Below are 25,914 nucleotides of genomic sequence, written 5' to 3' on the forward strand. Positions count from 1 at the left end.
TATTAGCTTCATTTGATGCATAATTTGGGCAAAAGCATCCCTCGCTTTAATGGGAGGCACTGACCAGCAGCCAACGACAATACCTGCAAGGGTAAACATTAACCCAAACCGTTCGTGCCGCATACCAAGAACGCACCAGTTCTTGGGTCAGCCCTCAAAGCGAGCATATCAACACCAGTTGCAGCTGCCCTAGCACATAAAAGGTACTTGTTTTTACGCATCAACTCCAACAGTAAACCGATCAGGTTGCAGCCCAGTAGCACCTTCCAGAGCAGCAAGGGTTTTGAGATATAAGTTTTCAAAAGTCAGGAGGGACACTGGATCAGTGGTAGAGCATTTGCTTGGTAAGCAGAAGGTCCCAGGTTCAATCCCTGGCATCTCCAACTCAAAAGGGTCCTGGCAAGTAGACGTGAAAAACCTCAGCTCGAGACCCTGGAGAGCCGCTGCCAGTCTGAGTAGACAAGACTGACTTTGATGGACCAAAGAGGGTCTGATTCAGTAGAAGGCAGCTTCATGTGTTCATATGTCTATTGGGGAGGGACAATGGCTCAGTGACAGAGCATCTGTTTGGTAAGCAGAAGGTCCCAGGTTCAATCCCCAGCATCTCCAACTAAAAAGGGTCCAGGCAAGTAGGCATGAAAAACCTCAGCTCAAGACCCTGGAGAGCCGCTGCCAGTCTGAGTAGACAAGACTGACTGGGATGGACCAAAGAGGGTCTGATTCAGTAGAAGGTAGCTTCATAGGTTCATCTCAGATCGTATGTGCTGGGAAAGGTCCTTCACTGCTCTAGACCTGGAGAGCTGGTGGCAGTCAGAGAGGAAATTCTATATTCTGGACCCAAGGTCTAAATTGGGAGACCAACGCAGCTTCATATGCTCAAGGCTCTGCCATCTGTAGTGAGCCGAATCCTCCCATATGTACAACACATATTTATGACCATCAGAATAAGCCAGTTATTTGTACACCAAGATTTTAAAGTTGTCAGTATTCAAAACAGCTGCAATCAAGACACGCCTGGACAACTAATTGGCTAAGACAATCAAGAGTTCCTTTGCCTTCCAAAATTTCCCTCCTCCCTCCAATTTGCAAAGAAGCATTGCAACCACACACCCATACACATTTTCGAGCAGGCTGTGCCAACATCCTGAAAAGCTGCTTACCCATCAGCCAAGCTAAGGTGCAGAGCCTCACCAGACAGCCAAATCAATCACACTTTAAAACTGTCCCACGTCCACAACCCCCATTTCAGTCCCAGAGTCAGATTTTAATCCCCTTCCCTGAGAGATGAAGATGATGATGATATTGGATTTATATCCCGCCCTCCACTCCGAAGAGTCTCAGAGCAGCTCACAATCTCCTTTCCCTTCCTCCCCCACAACGGACACCCTGTGAGTTAGATGAAGATATTGGATTTATATCCCGCCCTCCACTCCGAAGAATCTCAGAGTGGCTCACAATCTCCTTTACCTTCCTCCCCCACAACAGACACCCTGTGAGGTAGATGAAGATATTGGATTTATATCCCGCCCTCCCCTCCGAAGAGTCTCAGAGCGGCTCACAATCTCCTTTCACTTCCTCCCCCACAACAGACACCCTGTGAGGTAGATGAAGATATTGGATTTATATCCCGCCCTCCCCTCTGAAGAGTCTCAGAGCGGCTCACAATCTCCTTTCCCTTCCTCCCCCACAACAGACACCCTGTGAGGTAGATGAAGATATTGGATTTATATCCCGCCCTCCACTCCGAAGAGTCTCAGAGCGGCTCACAATCTCCTTTCCCTTCCCCACCCCCCACAACAGACACCCTGTGAGGTAGATGAAGATATTGGATTTATATCCCGCCCTCCACTCCGAAGAGTCTCAGAGCGGCTCACAATCTCCTTTACCTTCCTCCCCCACAACAGACACCCTGTGAGGTAGATGAAGATATTGGATTTATATCCCGCCCTCCACTCTGAAGAGTCTCAGAGCGGCTCACAATCTCCTTTCCCTTCCCCACCCCCCACAACAGACACCCTGTGAGGTAGATGAAGATATTGGATTTATATCCCGCCCTCCACTCCGAAGAGTCTCAGAGCGGCTCACAATCTCCTTTACCTTCCTCCCCCACAACAGACACCCTGTGAGGTAGATGAAGATACTGGATTTATATCCCGCCCTCCACTCCGAAGAGTCTCAGAGCGGCTCACAATCTCCTTTCCCTTCCCCCCCCCACTACAGACACCCTGTGAGGTAGATGAAGATATTGGATTTATATCCCGCCCTCCACTCCGAAGAGTCTCAGAGCGGCTCACAATCTCCTTTACCTTCCTCCCCCACAACAGACACCCTGTGAGGTAGATGAAGATATTGCATTTATATCCCGCCCTCCACTCCGAAGACTCTCAGAGCGGCTCACAATCTCCTTTCCCTTCCTCCCCCACCACAGACACCCTGTGAGGTAGATGAAGATATTGGATTTATATCCCACCCTCCACTCCGAAGAGTCTCAGAGCGGCTCACAATCTCCTTTACCTTCCTCCCCCACAACAGACACCCTGTGAGGTAGATGAAGATATTGGATTTATATCCCGCCCTCCACTCCGAAGAGTCTCGGAGCGGCTCACAATCTCCTTTACCTTCCTCCCCCACAACAGACACCCTGTGAGGTAGATGATATTGGATTTATATCCCGCCCTCCACTCCGAAGAGTCTCAGAGCGGCTCACAATCTCCTTTCCCTTCCTCCCCCACAACAGACACCCTGTGAGGTAGATGAAGATATAGGATTTATATCCCGCCCTCCACTCTGAAGAGTCTCAGAGCGGCTCACAATCTCCTTTACCTTCCTCCCCCACAACAGACACCCTGTGAGGTAGATGAAGATATTGGATTTATATCCCGCCCTCCACTCCGAAGAGTCTCAGAGTGGCTCACAATCTCCTTTCCCTTCCCCCCCCCCCCCACAACAGACACCCTGTGAGGTGAGTGGAGCTGGAGAGGGCTCTCACAGAGAAGTTTAATCAGCTCTGGGTACCAACTAGAGCCAGAAACCTCCTAGATCAAAACGAGCGGCAGACACCCACATAAAGCAAGCTCAAAACTAATCTTCTACCTACTACCCAAAGCACAGGTTTTTAATGCATATCAAATTGTTTATTACTGAAAATTAGAGTCTACTCAAAGAAAAACTTGCAAGTTCCAAAGTTCTATAAGCTTGTGTCTGATGGACGTATGCGAGAAGGCAGTGGCTCATAGCCATCAACTTCAAAGGTTCAATTCACATTTTCCAGATGAAACTGCAGCTGTTTAAAACTCCTATCTGTCTTACAGAACTGGGGCTACTCCAACACTATAAGGGCTGCAATCCCAGGCACACTTTTATTTGAGTAAAACGAAGAGGTGGCTTTACACTGAAGTAGATAAGGACCAGGCTGCAAGGGCTAATTTATCGTAGTCCCATTGAGAGCATTTTATCTTATTGCCTCTGCGTGTGGTTTGGGAGCTGCACGGAAGCAGAGAGAAGGGTGCTCCAAAGAGTGACGAGAAGAGCACAGAAGATTTGTGGATGTTCTCTCCCCTCACTGGTGGATCTGTATAATATGGGATGTAAAAGGAAGATACAAATGATCTTAAGGGACCCTTCACATCCGGGCCACTTGCTATTTGAGATCTTACCGTCAGGTAGGCGATATAGAGTGTTGAAGGCTAAGACAAATAGATTCAAGGGCAGCTTCTACGCAAGTGCCGTGGTTAGGCTAAATGCAGGGTTTTGAATGGTTATTTGTTTTCAGATGCATTTAAATGGTCTATGTATATGTCCTTTTTGGGGGGGTGTTGATGTGTTGGTATGTTTGTGGAAGAGCACCTCATTTCGTTGCTCTCATTTTCTTTTTTGAGAACAATGACAATAAATTTATCTATTCTGTTCTATTCTAATTCTGCTTTCGAAACAGGCAGACTTGGGCTGGCTTCTGTCATTTCAGAAAGGAAAAAGAAAAGAATGGGTGCTGTGGACTGAACACAGCTTCCAGGGGAGAATGTGCTGTAATGAGAAGCCAGCTGAACGATCAAGTTAAGATAACCGCCTGCTTGCGTCTCACAGGGGGTGCGTGCAAGCTCAGATCTTAACGCTGCGATCTGAAAAATCTGCTTCCCACCCTTCTATAGAATCCTGTAACTTCCAGCCTCATGACGAGGTCTGGTGAGCTTAGAAGCTTGCATGGTGTTTAGGGTCAGCTTGGTTGGTCCCGATATTTATTTATTTTCTTTATTTATAGTCCACCCTTTTCACTCGGATTCAAAGTGGATTTACACAGAGTCAACGTAATCAAGGGATGGGACATTCAATAAACAATGCAATAGGATTAGGGTTGGAGAACCAACCAGTAGCCGAAAAACAGAATGGTACCAAACACGACACATTAAACAATGTAAAATTTCACAGCAGGATCCCGGTTTCAACAGAATAGACCACAGGCCCTAGTAATTATTTCAGGCAACTCTGTGAATCATTTAGTACGGTGCAAGTCTATTGTCTGCGTAGAAAAAGCCCTCTTGAATAATTCAGTTCAGCATAGTTTGCAGAAAGCCAGGAGGTCAAGCTTTTCTGACTTTCTCAGGCAGGCCGTTCCAGAAGGCACGCGGACGGGCAGTTGTTGATTTTGCCCATTTGCAGGGTGGCACCAAAGACAAGTGAGCAAAACTGTCATTACTTAGATTACAGAACAACGTTTGAGTCCAGGGGCACCTTTAAGACCAACAGAGTTTAATTCTGGGTATTACTTGTTGTGTGCATGCATAAGAACATAAGGCTTTTTACGGGGTGGTTTGCCATTGCCTTTCCCAGTCATCTCCACTTTCCCCCCAGCAAGCTGGGGACTCATTTTACTGACCTCGGCAGGATGGAAGGCTGAGTCAACTTTGAGCCGGCTACCTGAACCCAGCTTCCACCGGGATCGAACTCAGGTCGCGAGCAGAGAGCTCGGACTGCAGCACCGCAGCTTTACTACTCTGCGCCACGGGGCTCTTAAATGCACACAAAAGCTTATACCCAGAATTAAACTTTGTTGGTCTTAAAGGTGCCACAGGAGTCAAATGTTGCTCTATTGCTATGACTTGCTTTATGTTCGTGTTGTTTGGGTTCTAAACAAGAGGTGGGGATAGCGGTGGTTCAAACACAGCTTGGATTAAACCACGGAAGTATTGTGAACCAAGATTTCTTCCACGCACACTGCTGGTACTGTCAACTCAAGATTGTTTGAACACTTCCAATGTTGCGACACTGTCGACAGATGCACACCCTTCCCTACTCAACGTACACACCTTCCCCAGGTGACTAATGCCTCGTAAGGAAAAGATCAGTTGGGCACCAGCATATGCAGATGCTTTAGGATCAGCTATTAAATATAATGTGACCACATGCTTTTCTCCACCTCAAGCGCCATTTTACAAGTCTCTATGAGTCTCCCCCAGCTCTCTTTTCTAAACCAAGTGCTCCCAAATGCTTTAACTTCCTCTCCCTAGATCACCTGCGGTGGCCTTTTCTGTGCTTTCGTCTGCTTCCCGATTTAGTCTTTTTAAAATCTGAGTCTACAGAACCTCAAACGATGGCCTGCACCCAAGTACCTGAGCACAGAAAGCGGCCTTTCCCCACATTCTTCTCTTTCCCTTCAACCCCTTCTAACATGAGGGAAGCTTATTCCTGGGGTTATGGCATCCACACAAAGGAGGATTGTGTCACAAGGCGGGGCTGGAGGGGGGAGGAGGAAGCGGCTCCCCCCCTTCCACAAGAGCAGTTCTACTGAGGGAAGGACCAGGGGTGGAATTCTAGCAGGAGCTCCTCTGCATATTAGGCCACACACCCCTGACGCAGCCAATCCCCCAAGAGCTTACAAAAAAGAGCCTTGTGAGCTCTTGGAGGATTGGCTACATCAGGGAGGTGTGGCCTGATATGCAAAGGAGCTCCTGCTAGAATTCCACCCCTGGGAAGGATCATTCTGACCCCTTGAAAGTGGCACTTTGGCTTTCCCCCCACATGGGTCTCATGACCCCAGGAATGATCTTCTGGGAGCTGGGAGGAGATGGAGGAATGCATCTTCCATGCATGGGTGGCTGGATGCAAGCCATTACTGCAAACATGGCAACATCCAACACCTACATCAACCGCGATAACCATCAGCAGTGAAGCAGATCTTCTGCAAGGTCCGCTGACATAAATAAGAACTGGCGAGAACGTAGGAGAGATGTTCCAGGAGACAGGGCCCATTCTCCCCCCAGCTCTGCTTCGAGTGTGGCTCAAGTAGCGTATTCAGGTCTGGGCATCCACACCGAAGGCAGGAAGTGGAGAATACTGGCTATAGCTGCAAGAATGGCAAGGAATATAGCTGAGAATATGAAGGAAGTCTTGAGGAGGGAAGTCTGGTTAGGCAAGGGGAAGGGTTTTGAGAGAGGGAGAGGAGAAACACACACACACTGATCAAAAGGGTTACAGGAGGGGAACAGATGTCCTATTAGACAAGCTGCAGCAAGCTTCCGTATCAAGATGATATCTGCAGAATGATAATTGGGAAAGGTCCCCAATTCAGCAACGGAGCAAACACCTGGCGTTCAAAAGGTCCCACGTTCAGTCCCCGGGAGACTGAAGCACTCTGTGGGCAGGACTGGGAAACTCTTCCTTGCGAGCTCCTCCCAACCACACAGCGGAGGAGATTAATAATCTTCAAGCTGCAAACAGAAAGCTGCCCCCCTCCCATCAACAAGATGGATGGAGCAATAACGCAGACCTCTCTCACTGGGCTGACGCAGGGATTACTAAGAGAATGCGTGCAAAGTGTTCCCGACAGTTCTAAAGCATTATGGTTCTGACTCCTCCCCCCACCCCCATGCTGGAGGGATGACCGGGAACCACTGGCCACAGCTTGACAGCCAGGGGATCCTAAGAAATCAGGTCAAACTCCACAATGAACGCCATCTGCACCCTTCCCCGTTCCTAGGTAATTAAGTTCATCTGAACAGGACGCTGTTTTATAGCAACACAAATCTCCGGTCCCGCCAGTTCAGCCCTGTCAAGTTCAAAGGGCAGCGGTTCCCCAAGATCTTGGGCAGCTTTTAATAAAGAAAAGACCAGAGCAATTAAGATCCAGCGCACAGGACTCTCTGGGCCTGATTCGGAGCTCCAGGTCACTTTCGCCACATCCCCAGGAGGTTTGGCAGACTCAGTTTGGCACACAACCAAGCCAGGGCCCACAAGGGAAGCTTCGGCAGCCTGAATCTCCAGTCTCCTGCTAAGAAGATGAAGATATTGGATTTATATCCCGCCCTCCACTCCGAAGAGTCTCAGAGCGGCTCACAACCTCCTTTCCCTTCCTCCCCCACAACACACACCCTGTGAGGTAGATGAAGATATTGGATTTATATCCAACCCTCCACTCCGAAGAGTCTCAGAGTGGCTCACAATCTCCTTTCCTTTCCTCCCCCACAACAGACACCCTGTGAGGTAGATGAAGATATTGGATTTATATCCCGCCCTCCACTCCGAAGAGTCTCAGAGCGGCTCACAATCTCCTTTCCCTTCCTCCCCCACAACACACACCCTGCGAGGTAGATGAAGATATTGGATTTATATCCCACCCTCCACTCCGAAGAGTCTCAGAGCGGCTCACAATCTCCTTTCCCTTCCTCCCCCACAACAGACACCCTGTGAGGTAGATGAAGATATTGTATTTATACCCCGCCCTCCACTCCGAAGAGTCTCAGAGCGGCTCACAACCTCCTGTCCCTTCCTCCCCCACAACAGACACCCTGTGAGGCGGGTGGGGCTGGAGAGGGCTCTCACAGCAGCTGCCCTTTCAAGGACAACTCTGCCAGAGCTATGGCTGACCCAAGGCCATTCCAGCAGGTGCAAGTGGAGGAGTGGGGAATCAAACCTGGTTCTCCAGATAAGAGTCCACACACTTAACCACTTCACCAAACTGGCTGTTTATTTTATTTTTATTTGGGGCAATTTATAGTCCTCCCTTTCAGAAAAGGGCAACTAGAATGATTAAAAGTTTGAAACACTTTCCCTATGAAGAAAGGTTAAAATACTTGGGGTTCTTTAGCTTGGCAAAATGTCAACTGTGGGGTGACATGATAGAGGTTTACAAGATGATGCATGGGGTAGAGAAGGTAGAGAAAGAAGTCTTTTGCTCCTTTTCTTACAAGACAAGAACTCGTGGGCACCCAATGAAATTGCTGAGCAGTTGGGTAGAATGGATAAAAGGAAGTACTTCTTCACCCAAAGGGTGACTAACATGTGGAATTCATTACAACAGGAGGTGGTGGCAGCTTCAAGCATAGAATTCACTACAACAGGAGGTGGTGGTAGTTTCAAGAGAGGATTGGATAGACATATGGAGCAGAGGTTCATCAGTGACTATTAGCCACAGCGTATTGTTGGAACTCTCTGTCTGGCGCAGTGATGCTCTGTATCCTTGGTGCTTGGGTGGGGGGGGCAACAGTGGGAGGGCTTCTAGTGTCCTGGCCCCACTGATGGACCTCCTGATGGCACCTGGGTTTTTTGGCCACTGTGTGACACAGAGTGTTGGACTGGAGGGGACACTGGCCTGATCCAACAGGGCTTCTCTTATGTTCTTATGTGACACAGAGTGTTGGACTGGATGGGCCAATGGCCTGATCCAACAGGGCTTCTCTTATGTTCTTATGTGACACAGAGTGTTGAACTGGAGGGGCCTTTGGCCTGATCCAACAGGGCTTCTCTTATGTTCTTATGTGACACAGAGTGTTGGACTGGATGGGCCAATGGCCTGATCCAACAAGGCTTCTCTTATGTTCTTATGTGACACAGAGTGTTGGACTGGATGGGCCTTTGGCCTGATCCAACAGGGCTTCTCTTATGTTCTTATGTGACAGAGAGTGTTGGACTGGATGGACCAATGGCCTGATCCAACAGGGCTTCTCTTATGCTCTTATATGGAGTGCTCCACAGGCCTTTCTGTAACTGGTTTGGGCAGGCTGCCCAATTCCATGTTGCTGCTATTAACCATTCTTTGTTTTAATTTTGTCAACAGATTAACAGCTATCCCCATTCAGCCAATAGGGAGCCCAGGCTGAGCAGGTTAAGTCCTTGACAAAGGTGGGATCCAAACCAAGACCTCCCGGAACCTCCATCTATGCAAAGGACATCCTACAATTCAAAGGGCTGCTCCCCAAGAAGCTACTGTTTCCTACGGCTGGCACGATCAGCACTCCAAGCTTTGCTCCTGGGAACAGATGCATGCTCAAAAAGAGCCAGAGTCACTGACCATTCCTCTCCTGCCACAAATCTTCGGGACCGCCTCTCCCCATACAAGCCCCCTCTCCAGGATTTGAGATCATCTACACAGCATCTTCTTGTCATCCCTGGTCCTAAGGATGCCCAGTTGGCCTCAACGAGGGCGGGGTCTTTTCAATCCAGGCCCCTACCCGGTGGAATGAGCTCCTGTTGGAGATCTGGACCCTGCGGGACTTACCCAAGTTTTGCAGGGCCTATAAGATGGAGTTCTTCTGCCAGGCTTTTAATCTACCAAAGCGTCCTTTGAAAACTTCCCCCAGCACTTAAGTTTCCATGTGCTTGAGCAGGGTCAAGGGTCTGAATTACAACCTCAAGTGGTGCCAATGACCTGAAGCTGTGCTAAGTGGTGTTAAGAAGCTGAAATTGTACCAACCACTGAACTATGGCCTCAGGCTGTACCACTGTTGGAGTTATGGTCTTCTATTTTAATCTGTTTAATATGTTTATGAGATATTTTACATTTGTTGTGTTTAATCTGATATGTTTATTTATTGTTATTGCAATGTTTTAATGCTGTAAGCCACTCTGAGCCTGTTTTGCGAGATAGGGTGAGGTAAAAATCACAAATTAAATTAAAATAAAGAGCAGCATACCTGTGTGAGAGTCAGTTTGGCGTAGCGGTTAAGTGGTGGTGGTGGCGGCGGCAGCGGCTACAAGCATAGCCAGCTTCAAGAAGGGATTGGATAAGCATATGGAGCAGAGGTCCACCAGTGGCTACTAGCTACAGCGTATTATTGGAACTCCTCTGTCTAGGACAGTGTTGCTCTGTATTCTTGGTGCTTGGGGAGGCACAGTGAGAGGGCTTCTAGTCCCACTGGTGGACCTCCTGATGGCACTTGGGGGTTTTGGTCACTGTGTGACACAGAGTGTTGGAATGGATGGGTCATTGCCTGATCCAGCATAGCTTCTCTTATGTTCTTATGTGCAGACTCTTATCTGGGAGAACCGGGTTCAATTCCCCACTCTTCCACTTGCAGCTGCTGGAATGGCCTTGGGTCAGCCATAGCTCACTGGAGTTGTCCTTGAAAGGGCAGCTGCTGTAAGAGCTCTCTCAGCCCCACCCAGCTCACAGGGTGCCTGTCGTGGGGGGGGGGGAGTAAAGGAGATTGTGACTGCTCTGAGACTGAGATTCAGAGTATAGGGCAGGATATAAACCCAATATCTTCTTCTTCTCCTTCGACTGCAACTGCCCATCCAAGAAGAATAAGGTAACAAGAAAGAGACACGCAGAAAAGTGGAGAAGGAAACAGGTAAGAACCTCCATTCTTACCTGTTTCCTGCACCCCAGAAGAATGGCAGTAAGAGACATACTGCAGGTCAGTGCGATGTTATCACACAGATGCAGAACCTGCGCATGCCAGTACATGCGCATCAAGATGATACTGAAGCAGCCCTGCAGACAAAGCCCTTCAAATTCCCAGCCCACAGGAAAGGTAACATTCACCTGTGCTGGATTTCAGACTTCTACAGCTTCCCTGCCAGACTGCCTTGAGAGATTTTGCATTTGATCTCAGCATCCAGGAAAGCAGCTCTTTATAAGTCAATGTTTCAGTAGCAGGTGTGGAGTCAAATCAGAAAAGAGTTCCCAGAGGACATCTGTTATGTTGCTGGCTAGGCAGTTTGCAGACTCAGTTCCAAATTGCAGTACCGTATTTAATAATAATAACAATTTTTAATTTATATCCCGCCCTCCCCGCCGAAGCAGGCTCAGGGCGGCTTACATAGCATAAAATACAGATATGCAATGATATAATAATAAAATACCCCAATTACATCTTAATTCTTAGTTAAATATACTATTACATTTAAAACCAACAGTTAAAACTAACAATTTAAACCACAGATTAATTTGGTGCTACGATCTCGATATATCACAGTTTTTATATGACGACGGTAACATTCCACATTAAAAAGCCAGCTGGAAGAGGATGGTCTTGCAGGCCCGGCAGAACTGGTTAAGGCTCCGCAAGGCCCATACCTCTTCTGGTAACTGATTCCACCAGATTGACTTGAAAGGTTACCCAGAACACAAGACAACCTCCTCTAAAAAATTATTACATATAAACTTCTTTATTACTATATATAGTTGTATATGAATGTAAAACAAACCTCTCGTCTTCACAATGGCACACTTTAGAAAAGAATAATTTAGTCCTTCTCCTGGGTAAATAGACAGATGTCTGTACCCCAAGCTACATTTAGGAGAGGTTCACCAAATCATTATTAGGGGAGGGACAGGTGGCTCAGTGGTAGAGCGTCTGCTTGGTAAGGTTCAATTCCCAGCATCTCCAACTAAAAAGGGTCCAGGCAAATAGGCGTAAAAAACTTCAGCTGGAGACCCTGGAGAGCTGCTGCCAGTCTGAGTAGACAAGACTGACTCCGATGGACCGAGGGCCTGATTCAGTAGAAGGCAGCTTCATATGTTCATATGAACAATGGATCTCCCAAAACCTTTAGAGGAGGGACAGTGGCTCAGTGGTAGAGCATCTTCTTGGTAAGCAGAAGGCCCCAGGTTCAATCCCTGTCATCTCCAACTAAAAAGGGTCCAGGCAAGTAGGCGTGAAGAACCTCAGCTTGAGACCCTGGAGAGCCATGAATGGGGCTGTGGCTCAGTGGCAAAGCATCTGCTTGGTACGCAGAAGGTCCCAGGTTCAATCCCCAGCGTCTCCAACTAAAAAGGGTCCAGGCAAATAGGCATGAAAAACCTCAGCCGGAGACTCTGGAGAGCCTCTGCCAGTCTGAGTAGACAATACTGGCTTTGATGGACCCAAGAGGGTCTGATTCAGTAGAAGGCAGCTTCATATGTTCATGGGGAGGGACGGTGGCTCAGTGGTAGAGCATCTGCTTGTTAAGCAGAAGGTCCCAGGTTCAATCCCCGGCATCTCCAACTCAAAAGGGTCCAGGCAAATAGGCATGAAAAACCTCAGCTGGAGACTCTGGAGAGCTGCTGCCAGTCTGAGTAGACAAGACTGACTTGGATGGACCAAAGAGGGTCTGATTCAGTAGAAAGCAGCTTCATGTGTTCATATGTTTATTAGCTAGCAAACTGTCCATCGTTATTTAATTCCTTCATCTGCTTATGGAACTATGATGAGGCAGGCGTGCAGAGGGAGGGCTTGGATTCTGCACAAACGGTGACGACAACAGCACAGAAGCCAGGCTGCCTGCCGGCTGTGCCTACAGCGGTGTTCCCAGGGCAGCTTCAGTCTCCCAACAAAACGAGCAAGGGCCACTCACGTACATCAGAGAAAGGAAAAGGAGGCAGCCAGGAGCACTATGGGAGCAGGGTGGTGGGTGGGCCACTTTGCATTTCTCTAAAATTCAAGAAGTAGGCTATGAGAAAACGGGTCCCTCGTAAGCAAACCTGCTCCTATCTGCAAACACTCAGCCTAGTTTTGTTTCAGGCCGCACTAGCACATGACCCAAGGTGGCTCTGAGACCAATCCATCCCTCTGATACCTATCAGAGCCAGTGTCCCCTCTAAGCTGAGTTAGTATGAGCTAGCTCACAGTTTTTTTAGCCTCTGGCTCACACATTTTTGCCTTAGCTCAGGAAAAAATAGTCCCAAAGCAAACTAATTGATGCACTAGCTCACAACTTTAATCCCAGTAGCTCACAAAGTAGAATTTTTGCTCACAAGACTCCACAGTTTAGAAGGAGTACTTGAGCATGAAGCATTTCACCAACACCTGGGGAGTCAGATTAGACTCTCTACCTGGTAAATGAGATGGAGGAACAGGAAATGGGGGCTGCACACGCCCAAACTCTGTGCCACTAGACAGAGTGGGGTCTGTCATTCTACTCCTCTGCAAAGCAGGGATCCTCAATTAGGTTGAGAAGGTCAGCATTTTTGGAATGGAGGCTCCACAGCGGGGAGTGCCTCAAGGGCTGGGACAAATCAAAGGACGCTGGGAGGCTACAAAGCCAAGCATCCGCTGGGGTGAGGGCAGCTGTTCCTGAATGGGTGCTCCCTGCAGGCAAGGCTGGTGCCTCGTGGGCTCTTCTGAAACACCTCCTGCTCCAAATGTGGGGGGGGGGGTCAGGACCGGATCTTGCTTTGGGGAAGAAGTAGACAGGTAACGGGAAACCCAATGGAAGGCGTCATTTTGGGGGTCACTGTATAAGACTTCATAGACCAAGGAGCACAATGCAGAAATGCAAACTCACACTAGACACTGGCTGCAAAGTGTGCTTCCTCCATACAACTGGTGATTGTTGTAACACTCAGGTTCTCACACAGTATTTTAAGATAGAGGACATATGAAGAGCTCTGCTTTTAAACAGAGGCTGGATGGTCATCTGACAGCAATGAAGAGCCTGTGAATTTAGGGGGAGGTGTTTGTGAGTTTCCGGCATTGGGCAGGGGGCTGGACTAGATGATCCGGGAGGTCTCTTCCAACTTAGGAGGTGGTGGGCTCTCCTTCCTTGGAGGTTTTTAAACAGAGGCTAGATGGTCACCTGACAGCAATGAGGATCCTGTGAATTTTGGGAGAGGTGTTTGTGGGTTTCCTGCATTGTGCAGGAGGTTGGACTAGTTGACCCTGGAGGTCCCTTCCAACTCAGGAGGTGGTGGGCTCTCCTTCCTTAGAGGTTTTTAAACAGAGGCTGGATGGCCATCTGACAGCAATGAAGAGCCTGTGAATTTAGGGGGAGGTGTTTGAGTTTCCTGCATTGTGCAGGGGGTTGGACTAGATGGCCCTGGAGGTACCTTCCAACTCTAGTATTCTATTAGGAAGAACATCCTGACTGTTAGAGTGATTCTTCAGTGGAAATAAAAGAGGCTTCCTCCTTGGGAGGTGGTGGGCTCTCCTTCCTTGGAAGTTTTAAAACAGAGGCTAGAAGGCCATCTGACAGCAATGAAGATCCTGTGAATTTAGGGAGAGGGGTTTGTGAGTTTCCTGCATTGTGCAGGGGGTTGGACTAGATGACCCTGGAGGTCCCTTCCAACTCTAGGATTCTAAGAGAGGAGAAGAAGCTACAAACTGCAGGACTTCTCTTATGGACAAATACAAGTGGGTTATATTTGACACCTGGCAATGTGTCTCTTTGTGCCTTCCTGAAACCTACAGCCTCACAAGGAACCGCAACAGTTGGCATGGCGCGGCACAGCTTGAGACTGAAGCTCTCTGTTGACAAAGATTACCAGACTCGGGGACGTGGGGGAGTTCTGGGCGGCTGCCGGAGAGCAGCATTTGCCCTCCTGCTCCAGGGTTGTCCCCAAGATTCAGAGAAATACAGCTGGCGTCTGGAATGCTCTGCTTGCCTCTACCACTTTCCTCAGCTTGGGGGAGAGTCGAAAGAGTTCAGCCAAAGGAGACGCAGCTGCTTGTGGGGATGTTCCTGTAACAATATCCAGCCATGTCACTGCATGTTTTGCTGTGAAACCTGACAAGGCGGTGGGTAACAAATCCCGGGACGTTTAAAGCAAGAGAACGGGCTCAACCATGAGAGGTCCATGCAGCAGCTCAGAAGGCCACTGTCCCCTCCACAGGCTCCCCAGTTTCCCTCTCACCTCCCAGCACACCCCTAAAACTCTGCATGTACAAGGCAAAATATGCAGGTGTCTTGTGCAAATGGTACTGCAAATACAAAATAATCACTGGAGTAAGGCAACACTTTAGAAAGATAACAAGGTATCTATATTACAAGAAGTCAAAGTTAAACAAATAATATACACGCAGCTACAAAGAGTCTGTCCACAAAGAAGAGCTTCCATTGTTCCGCAGGTTTCTGCCTCTTAAAGGGCCAGCAGTGCAATTTTAAATTCCAAGCCGCAGTTTCTGTAGACGAGAAAGTTCGTCTTGTTTTGAGTCATAATGACTTCAATAACGTTGAAAAGAGGCAGAACGTTCACAGCAAGATAAATCCAAAAGAGAAGAAGAGAACTTGCCACATCTAGAACTTGCTGGTGGTTTCACAGCCTTAAGAACATAAGAGAAGCCATGTTGGATCAGGCCAGTGGCCCCTCCAGTCCAACACTCTGTGTCACATAAGAACATAAGAGAAGCCATGTTGGATCAGGCCAATGGCCCATCCACTCCAGAACTCTGTGTCACATAACAACATAAGAGAAGCCCTGTTGGATCAAGCCAATGGCCCCTCCAGTCCAACACTCTGTTCACATAAGAACATAAGAGAAGCCATGTTGGATCAGGCCAATGGCCCATCCAGTCCAACACTCTGTGTCACATAAGAACATAAGAGAAGCCATGTTGGATCAGGCCAATGGCCCACCCAGTCCAACACTCTGCGTCACATAGGAACATAAGAGAAGCCGTGTTGGATCAGGCCAATGGCCCCTCCAGTCCAACACTCTGTGTCACATAGGAACATAAGAGAAGCCGTGTGGGATCAGGCCAATGGCCCATCCAGTCCAACACTCTGTGTCACATAAGAACATAAGAGAAGCCCTGTTGGATCAGGCCAGTGGCCCATCCAGTCCAACACTCTGTATCACATAAGAACATAAGAGAAGCCCTGTTGGATCAGGCCAATGGCCCATCCAGTCCAACATTCTGTGTCACATAAGAACATAAGAGAAGCCCTGTTGGATCAGGCCAGTGGCCCATCCAGTCCAGCACTCTGTGTCACATAAGAACATAAGAGAAGCCCTGCTGGACCAGGCCAATGGCCCACCCAGTCCAACACTCTGTGCCACATAAGAACATAAGAGAAGCCATGTTGGATCAGGCCAATGGCCCAACCCGTCCAACACTGTGTCACATAAGAACATAAGAGAAGCCATGTTGGAGCAGGCTAATGGCCCATCCAGTCCAACACTCTGTGTCACATAAGAACATAAGAAAAGCCCTGTTGGATCAGGCCAATGGCCCACCCAGTCCAACACTCTGTGTCACATAAGAGAAGCCATGTTGGATCAGGCCAATTGCCCACCCAGTCCAACACTCTGTGTCACATAAGAACATAAGAGAAGCCATGTTGGATCAGACCAATGGTCCACCCAGTCCAACACTGTGTCACATAAGAACATAAGAGAAGCCATGTTTGATCAAGCCAATGGGCCATCCAGTCCAACACTCTGTCACACAGTGGCAAAAAAACCCAAGTGCCATCAAGAGGTCCACCAGTGTGGCTAGAAGCCCTTCCACTGTGCCTCCCCCCAACCCAAGCACAAGAATACAGAGCATCACTGCCCCAGACAGAGAGTTCCAACAATAAGCTGTGGCTAAGAGCCACTGATGGACGTTTGCTCCATATGCTTATCCAGTTCCCTCTTGAAGCTTTATATGCTTGTAACCGCCGCCACCTCCTGTGGCAGTGAATTCCATGTGTTAATCACCCTTTGGGTGAAGTACTTCCTTTTATCAGTTCTAACCCAACTGCTCAGCAATTGCATTGAATACCCACAAGTTCTTGTATTGTGAGAAAGGGAGAGCCAGTTTGGTGTAGTGGTTAAGTGTGCGGACTCTTATGTGGGAGAACCGGGTTTGATTCCCCACTCCTCCACTTGCACCTGCTAGCATGGCCTTGGGTCAGCCAGAGCTCTGGCAGAGGTTGTCCTTGAAAAGGCAGCTGCTGTGAGAGCCCTCTCCAGCCCCACCCACCTCACAGGGTGTCTGTTGTGGGGGAGGAAGGTAAAGGAGATTGTAGGCTGCTCTGAGACTTAGTCCTTGAAAGGGCAGCTTCTGGGAGAGCCCTCTCAGCCCCATCCACCTCACAGGGTGTCTGTTGTGGGGGAGGAAGGTAAAGGAGATTGTGAACTGCTCTGAGACTCATCGGAGTGGAGGGCGGGATATAAATCCAATATCTATCTTCTTTCTCTACCTTCTCTATCCCATGCATAATCTTGTAAACCTCTATCATGTCACCCCGCAGTCGACGTTTCTCCAAGCTAAAGAGCCCCAAGCGTTTTAACCTTTCTTCATAGGGAAAGTGTTCCAACCCTTTAATCATTCTAGTTGCCCTTTTCTGGACTTTTTCCAATGCTATAATATCCTTTTTGAGGTGCAGTGACCAGAATTGTACACAGTACTCCAAATGAGGCCGCTCCATCGATTTATACAGGGGCATTATGATACTGGCTGCTCACCCCCTCAAAGAACTCTTAACAGGTTAGTAAGACAAGATCTTCGCTTACAGAACCCATGCTGAGTCTTCCTCAATAACTTGTGTTCATCGATGTGCCTACTCATTCTCTCTTTGATAATGGTTTCCACCTTCCTCTGCTCTCTCTCTTATATGTATGCAATATTTTCACGGAGTTATAAAAATAATAACAATATCGTGAAAATGCTATCAACGCTCCCAACAGAGTCTCTAATACAAATGCACCAGACATACTCACCCCCAGTGTAAACACCAGCTGAATGAACAAAACGGAAGCTATCATTTGTGGAAAGACTCCTTGTAGCTGCGTGTATATTATTCGTTTAACTTTGACTTCTTGTAATATAGATACTTCGTTATCGTTCTAAAGTGTTTCTAAAGAGCCAGTTTGGTGTAGTGGTTATGTGTGCGGACTCTTATCTGGGAGAACCGGGTTTGATTCTCCATTCCTCCACTTGCACCTGTTGGAATGGCTTTGAGTCAGCCATAGCTCTGACAGAGGTGGTCCTTGAAAGGGCAGCTGCTGTGAGCGCCCTCTCAGCCCCACCCACCTCACAGGGTGCCTGTTGTGGGGGAGGAAGGGAAAGGAGAATGTATGCTGCTCTGAGACTCAGTCCTTGAAAGGGCAGCTTCTGGAAGAGCCCTCCAGCCCCACCCACCTCACAGGATGTCTGTTGTGGGGGAGGAAGGGAAAGGAGAATGTAGGCTGCTCTGAGACTCAGTCCTTGAAAGGGCAGCTTCTGGGAGAGCCCTCTCAGCCCCACCCACCTCACAGGGTGTCTGTTGTGAGGGAGGAAGGTAAAGGAGATTGTGAACTGCTCTGAGACTCATCGGAGTGGAGGGCGGGATATAAATCCAATATCTATCTTCTTTCTCTACCTTCTCTATCCCATGCATAATCTTGTAAACCTCTATCATGTCACCCCGCAGTCGACGTTTCTCCAAGCTAAAGAGCCCCAAGCGTTTTAACCTTTCTTCATAGGGAAAGTGTTCCAACCCTTTAATCATTCTAGTTGCCCTTTTCTGGACTTTTTCCAATGCTATAATATCCTTTTTGAGGTGCAGTGACCAGAATTGTACACAGTACTCCAAATGAGGCCGCTCCATCGATTTATACAGGGGCATTATGATACTGGCTGCTCACCCCCTCAAAGAACTCTTAACAGGTTAGTAAGACAAGATCTTCGCTTACAGAACCCATGCTGAGTCTTCCTCAATAACTTGTGTTCATCGATGTGCCTACTCATTCTCTCTTTGATAATGGTTTCCACCTTCCTCTGCTCTCTCTCTTATATGTATGCAATATTTTCACGGAGTTATAAAAATAATAACAATATCGTGAAAATGCTATCAACGCTCCCAACAGAGTCTCTAATACAAATGCACCAGACATACTCACCCCCAGTGTAAACACCAGCTGAATGAACAAAACGGAAGCTATCATTTGTGGAAAGACTCCTTGTAGCTGCGTGTATATTATTCGTTTAACTTTGACTTCTTGTAATATAGATACTTCGTTATCGTTCTAAAGTGTTTCTAAAGAGCCAGTTTGGTGTAGTGGTTATGTGTGCGGACTCTTATCTGGGAGAACCGGGTTTGATTCTCCATTCCTCCACTTGCACCTGTTGGAATGGCTTTGAGTCAGCCATAGCTCTGACAGAGGTGGTCCTTGAAAGGGCAGCTGCTGTGAGCGCCCTCTCAGCCCCACCCACCTCACAGGGTGCCTGTTGTGGGGGAGGAAGAGAAAGGAGAATGTATGCTGCTCTGAGACTCAGTCCTTGAAAGGGCAGCTTCTGGAAGAGCCCTCCAGCCCCACCCACCTCACAGGATGTCTGTTGTGGGGGAGGAAGGGAAAGGAGAATGTAGGCTGCTCTGAGACTCAGTCCTTGAAAGGGCAGCTTCTGGGAGAGCCCTCTCAGCCCCACCCACCTCACAGGGTGCCTGTTGTGGGGGAGGAAGGGAAAGGAGATTGTGAGCTGCTCTGAGACTCTCCAGAGTGGAGGGCGGGATATAAATCCAATATCTTCTTCTTCTTACTTCGGTGATTATTTTGTATCTACAGTACTATTTGTATACTGGTTGCTGCTTGATTCTGTATAGCCTTGTGTAAGTGAACCCAGAGGCCGACAGAAACCAGCAAGCTGATTTACACAGAAGCAAACAGAGTTCTTTGCCCTCCATCACCGCTCCTTGGGCAGAGGTTGGACACGCCCCAGACCCAGACGGAGAGGTCAAGGGGGCCAGAGGGTTTTGCAACAGCACAAGACCAACTCCGTATTCCATACCCGTTATTCAGCTTCCCACGTTGCCTTTAAGACCCAAGACAGGGCATTACCATTTTAAACAGAGTAACATCACCATAGGCTACTGCACGTACTATGGATTGTCTGTTTGCTGTACGCATTACCCTGCTGCCAAACCACAGTTTTCTACTTTCATTGTTCAATCTATGTTAAATATTCATCCTTGATTTCAGACTGCTGTAATCCTAGTCCTATTATGTTGTTATTTCATCCTACTGACCGTGCAGCCTCACGCCGTGCCACTCACCCTGAGTCTCACTGAGAAAGGCAGACTGCAAATAATACTAAATACACAAATGCAACATACCCTGTAAAGGAGTGTAATAAAAAGGCAGACTCCTGCCTCAACCTCAGCTGGGGGAAGAGAGGTGCAAAGAAGAAGAGATGCAAGTGAAGAAATGCAGAGGGACACTTCAGGTTTGCTTTCCATTTACAGAGATGAAGGGGCTAAGATAGGTCATACCTCACCAAAGCGGTGGGCTATGAGCTGCCTTTGAAGACAAAATCCTTGTCAAAAACAGCAAATCAAGCACGGAGATAGATGACAGCTAACTGGCAAGGGTTTAACTCTAGCCTTGCTTGCTGAAACCACTTGCACAGAAAGGGAGAACAAGAGCTCCAGAGATGCGGGTCAGGCCTTAAGAATTCTCCTGTTTGTAGAATCATAGACTTGGAAGGGAAGGACCCTTCAGAGTCATCTAGTCCATCCCCCTGCACAATGCAGGAAACTCACAAATACCTCCCCCTAAATGCACAGGATCCTCTTTGCTGTCAGATGGCCATCTAGCCTTTATTGAAAAACCTCCAAGGAAGGAGAGCCCACCAGGGCCATCTAGTCCACCCCCTGCACAATGCAGGAAACTCACAAAGACCTCCCCCTAAATGCACAGGATCTTCATTGCTGTCAGATGGCCATCTAGCCTCTATTGAAAAACCTCCAAGGAAGGAGAGCCCACCACCTCCGGAGGAGGAAGCCTGTTCCACTGAGGAACCGCTCTAAACTCACAAATACCTCCTCCTAAATTCACAGGATCCTCATTGCTGTCAGATGGCCATCTAGCCTCTGTTTAGAAACCTCCAAGGAAGGAGAGCCCATCACCTCCTGAGGAAGCCTGTTCCACTGAGGAACCGCTCTAACAGTCAGGAAGTTCTTCCTAATAGAATCCTAGAGTTGGAAGGGACCTCCAGGGCCATCTAATCCAACCCCCTGCACAATGCAAGAAACTCACAAACCCCTCCCCCTAAATGCACAGGATCTGCATTGCTGTCAGATGGCCATCTAGCCTCTGTTGAAAAACTTCCAAGGAAGGAGAGCCCACCACCTCCCACGGAGGAAGCCTCTTCCATTGAGGAACCACTCTAGCCATCAGGAATTTCTTCCTCATGTTGAGCTGGAAACTCTGTCTGTGCAGCTCTTGTCTCTGCAGCTGAGCCTCTGCACACCAGCATGACAAGAAAGGGGTCTGCCTCATCTATTAATGACACGCATGTCCCTACCTCACTTTGTGAGTGTGGGAGTCTCATGCTTCAAGAACACTGAGGAGATAAGAGTCTGCAGGGTATGTGGACACTCCTCTCTTAGGGGACTGACCTAACTTTACGTTTGCACGATCAAGTAAAAGACAGACTTCATTTGGCCCCACCGCTAGGAAACCCCCTAAAAGGGTTAAAGCTAACATGTGCCCAGAAAGATCACCTTTGTCCGAGACACGTGAATTCCAAAGAAGTCTCAGATCCCCAAGCAACTGTCCTGGCATAAACACAAAGCCAAGTCCCCACAAAAGCTCCAACGCTCTGCTTGGCAGAGCCTACATGTTGGACATTGCCAAGCACCGAAAAGCACAAGAAAGGACACAGTCGGCAGAGATATCACCCGCATCCTTGGGAAAGGGAAAAGACTGGGTGGGGGAGGAGTTATGGCCATACTGAATGCTTCAACACGACTTGAGGCAATACAGAAATTCTGCAGACTCCACCGTGGGTCACAGAGTCAGGCAGCCAATCCCCCCAGTGCTGAGAGGGTCGGCCATTTCTTGTGCTCCCCGGCAGAAGTCAAACACGCATCTGAGAGCACCACCTTGGCCCAAAGTCCCGAGACAGGACGGCTTTCACCACAGTGAGTCAACTGCACAGCCTGCTCTGCTCCAGCCCTTGTCAGCTGCGTAGAACGGTGGTGCTGAAGAGAGAAAACACAGACATCCAGAAAGCACAGGCCAGGCAGCTTGAAGCCAGAGGCCCCTGTGAAACAGAAATACCACAAACCAAAGCAAAAAAACCCAACAGGGCAGATGGCTCAGGTGGCAATGCCAACACTGGGAATGCAAACGGAATGAGAGCAGCTGCAAGAGACCACAGCAGACTTGGCAGTCCGTCTCCTAGGCTGCTTTTCTTGCGGCTGTACTGCTTTCATGGGCTCCCCCTGGCATGCTCCAGCTCTCCATCTTCAGCCAGTTTCCCCTCCATTTGTTTCCCCTGGCACACCACTCCAATCAAAGTCACCTGCCCTACAACTCCCTTCTCCCCCAGCACTCATCTCAGTGCCTTCTAACATGCAGGCTCTGTTCCCAACTTCTCCTTCAAATCGCTTATCTACTTGTTCAAGGGAACCTAGCCACAGGGACTTCCACAGAACTCTCCCAAATCCATTCCTTCTGCCCACTGCTTCCCTAAATTCACAGGATCTTCATTGCTGCCAGATGGCCATCTAGCCTCTGTTTAAAAACCACCAAGGAAGGAGAGCCCACCACCTCCCTGTTCCACTGAGGAATCATTCTAAGGGTCAGGAAGTTCTTCCTAATGTTGAGCCGGAAACTCTTTTGATTTAATTTCAACCCACTGGTTCTGGTCTTACCTTCTGGGGCCACAGAAAACAATTCCACACCATCCTCTAGATGACAGCCCTTCAAGTCCTTAAAGATGGTGATCATATCACCTCTCAGCTGCCTCTTCTCCAGGCTAAACATCCCCAACTCCTTCAACCTTTCTTCCTAGGACTTGGTCTCCAGACCCCTCACCATCTTCGTCACCCTCCTCTGGACCCGTTCCAGCTTGTCTAGATCCTTCTTAAAATGTGGTGCCCAAAACTGAACACAATACTACTGTACCATTAAATAAGTGGGAGGGATGGTGGCTCAGTGGTAGAGCATCTGCTTGGGAAGCAGAAGGTCCCAGGTTCAATCCCTGGCATCTCCAACTAAAAAGGGTCCAGGCAAATAGGTGTGAAAACCTCAGCTTGAGACCCTGGAGAGCCACTGCCAGTCTGAGAAGACAAGACTGACTTTGATGGACCAAGGGTCTGATTCAGTATAAGGCAGCTTCATATGTTCATATATATGAGTGAACTTTAAATAACTGTTCAGCCGCAGGCAGCCTGACCCCAGCACAAACTGAAACGCACCTGAGCTCTGTGGAATTTTACTCCTAAGCAAAGCAAGCACGCACGCCAGAATTACAATCCTCGGAGATAGACTGAAGTCCACATTCCTAGAACCAAGTTCCAATTACGGTCGATGAAATGTACATCCAAGGAGCAGCCGTTTCTGGCTGTAGTTAACATGTCAGCTTCACACCCCACATTTCTATCATTTCGCAGAATGTGCAAAACATCTAAGAGGGCAGTTTTACTAATAGATCTGAATGGTAGTTTAATGGAGCAGCAGAGCAAGTCACTCCCATACAAGACTGTTTCCCAACTGGTAGGTCAGGATCCAAATAGGGGGTTGTGAAGCCTCTGCAAGTGGGTCACAGGCCACCACCCCCCCCTTCTTTTGCACTGTGGAAACCAAGATCTGACTCTGGGAACGGCATACATTAGACGACATTTCTTTCTTTACTGCATGTACATACTGATCAAGTAAAAAGTGCTCTGAAGGTCACCAATGTTCCCTGTAAGCTGCAGAGTCTTGTGAACAAAAATTCTACTTTGTGAGCTACCAGCATTAAAGAAGACTGCAGATTTATACCCCACCCTTCTCTCTGAATCAGAGACTCAGAGCGGCTTACAATCTCCTATATCTTCTCCCCTCACAACAGACACCCTGTGAGGTGGGTGGGGCTGAGAGGGGTCTCACAGCAACTGCCCTTTCAAGGACAACTCCTACAAGAGCTACAGCTGACCCAAGGCCATTCCAGCAGCTGCAAGTGGAGGAATGGGGAATGAAACCCGGTTCTCCCAGATAAGAGAGCTATGGCTGACCCAAGGCCATTCCAGCAGCTGCAAGTGGAGGAGTGGGGAATCAAACCCGGTTCTCCCAGATGAGAGCTCTGGCTGACCCAAGGCCATTCCAGCAGGTGCAAGTGGAGGAGGGGGGAATCCAACCCGGTTCTCCCAGATAAGAGAGCTCTGGCTGACCCAAGGCCATTCCAGCAGTTGCAAGTAGAGGAATGCGGAATGAAACCCGATTCTCCCAGATAAGAGAGCTATGGCTGACCCAAGGCCATCCCAGCAGGTGCAAGTGGAGGAGTGGGGAATTCAACCCGGTTCTTCCAGATAAGAGAGCTCTGGCTGACCCAAGCCCATTCCAGCAGGTGCAAGTGGAGGAGTGGGGAATCATACCTGGTTCTCCCAGATAAGAGAGCTCTGGCTGACCCAAGGCCATTCCAGCAGCTGCAAGTGGAGGAGGGGGGAATCAAACCCGGTTTTCCCAGATAAGAGAGCTCTGGCTGACCCAAGGCCATTCCAGCAGCTGCAAGTGGGGGAGTGGGGAATCAAACCCGGTTCTCCCAGATAAGAGAGCTCTGGCTGACCCAAGGCAATTCCAGCAGCTGCAAGTGGAGTAGGGGGGAATCCAAGCTGGTTCTCCCAGATAAGAGAGCTCTGGCTGACCCAAGGCCATTCCAGCAGCTGCAAGTGGAGGAGTGGGGAATCCAACCCGGTTCTCCCAGATAAGAGAGTTCTGGCTGACCCAAGGCCATTCCAGCAGCTGCAAGTGGAGGAGTGGGGAATCCAACCCGGTTCTCCCAGATAAGAGAGTTCTGGCTGACCCAAGGCCATTCCAGCAGCTGCAAGTGGAGGGGTGGGGAATCCAACCCGGTTCTCCCAGATAAGAGAGCTCTGGCTGACCCAAGGCCATTCCAGCAGCTGCAAGTGGAGGAGAGGGGAATCCAACCCGGTTCTCCCAGATAAGAGAGTTCTGGCTGACCCAAGGCCATTCCAGCAGCTGCAAGTGGAGGGGTGGGGAATCAAACCCGGTTCTCCCAGATAAGAGAGCTCTGGCTGACCCAAGGCAATTCCAGCAGCTGCAAGTGGAGTAGGGGGGAATCCAAGCTGGTTCTCCCAGATAAGAGAGCTCTGGCTGACCCAAGGCCATTCCAGCAGCTGCATGTAGAGGAGTGGGGAATCAAACCCGGTTCTCCCAGATAAGAGAGTTCTGGCTGACCCAAGGCCATGCCAGCAGGTGCAAGTGGAGGAGTAGGGAATCAAACCCGGTTCTCCCAGATAAGAGTCCACACTCTTAACCACTACACCAAACTGGCTCTCTTAAAGTTCTGAGCTACTGCATAAATTAGTGTGCTCCGGGGTCATCCTTTCTGAGCTAACCAAAAATGTGTGAGCTGGCGGCTAGAAATCTGTGAGCTAGCTCACACTAACTCAGCTTAGAGGGAACACTGATGGTCACTAGAGTGAGAGAGAATCTTAGGAGGAGATCAGAGGGAGTCATGCAGCAGGAGAGGGCGTTCAGAGGCTGGAATGCAGCCTCCAAATGAAAGGCTGAGTATGTCGGGATGCCACATGCTTGGAGTTCATCGAGGGGACAGCTGGGCCCTTTGTGTGACGTTCACTGGCTTCTCGAGAAACATCTGGTTAGCAGCTGCAGAAAGCTGGATAAAAGGTGAACTAGATGGGTGTCAAGGTCATAGTTTCCCTAGGGTGCCAAAAAATCTCGAGCCAGCCCTAGATGTGTCATCACCACCACATGAAGCAAATCTGAATCTGTGGGCCAAACAGGTTGGGGCCAATGTTCCCTCTAAGCTGCAGAGTCCTGTAAGCAAAAATTCTACTTTGTGAGCAAGTTGTGAGTGACTAGCACTAAAGTTGTGAGCTCCTGCATCAATTAGCGTGCTCGGGGGCCATCCTTCCTGAGGTAAGACCAAAATGTGTGAGCTGGAGGTTAAAAATCTGTGAGCTAGCTCACGCTAACTCATCTTAGAGGGAACACTGGCTGGGACTGCAATGTAGTCTGCTGTACATACTGCCTCCCCCGCTCCCTTCTTTTACTGCAATGTTCTCTAC

At 48.8% G+C, this 25,914-nt stretch overlaps 1 protein-coding gene and 1 non-coding gene across 2 annotated transcripts in view; one reads left to right on the forward strand and one right to left on the reverse strand.

The window, feature by feature from the left end:
* The window catches only part of PAIP2B (poly(A) binding protein interacting protein 2B), a 76,002-nt gene that overhangs the window by 41,935 nt on the left and 8,153 nt on the right, over nucleotides 1–25,914 (reverse strand). The gene's annotated exons all lie outside the window — the stretch shown is intronic.
* On the forward strand, nucleotides 12,133–12,199 carry TRNAN-GUU (transfer RNA asparagine (anticodon GUU)). The gene has a single exon. It is a non-coding gene; the product is annotated as a tRNA-Asn (tRNA).

Source organism: Heteronotia binoei, chromosome 9 (assembly GCF_032191835.1).
Source record: "Heteronotia binoei isolate CCM8104 ecotype False Entrance Well chromosome 9, APGP_CSIRO_Hbin_v1, whole genome shotgun sequence".
Taxonomy (NCBI): Eukaryota; Metazoa; Chordata; class Lepidosauria; order Squamata; family Gekkonidae; genus Heteronotia; species Heteronotia binoei.